This window comes from Dipodomys ordii, unplaced genomic scaffold (assembly GCF_000151885.1).
Source record: "Dipodomys ordii isolate 6190 unplaced genomic scaffold, Dord_2.0 Scaffold31, whole genome shotgun sequence".
NCBI lineage: Eukaryota > Metazoa > Chordata > Mammalia > Rodentia > Heteromyidae > Dipodomys > Dipodomys ordii.
The window spans coordinates 6560302-6560681 of NW_012267247.1; positions in this window are offsets into that span (position 1 = coordinate 6560302).

Below are 380 nucleotides of genomic sequence, written 5' to 3' on the forward strand. Positions count from 1 at the left end.
TTGGTGGTAGGTTTTCTGGGTGAGAAGGCTAAATGAGAGCTAGTATCCTGCCCTTCCTGGCTCACATAGCCATCTCATTGACATGGTGATATGTTTTCATCTTTTGAGTCTGGTCCATCCAAACAGTTGAACTGATGGCAGAGTTTGTAAAGTTTCCCCCTGCTAAGTCCCTCCCTTCTTTACTGACGGAATCTGAAGTTAGAAGGGCCACTTGCATCCTTCAGGAGCCCCCTCTAGCTAGGCATCACTGGCTCATGCCTGTAATCCTAGGATACTCAGGAAGCTAAGATCTGAGGATTGTGGGGAAACCAGTTTAGGCAGACAAATCTGAGACTTAATTTTAATTTCTCCTTCCCTCCCTCCCTCCCTCCCTCCCTCCC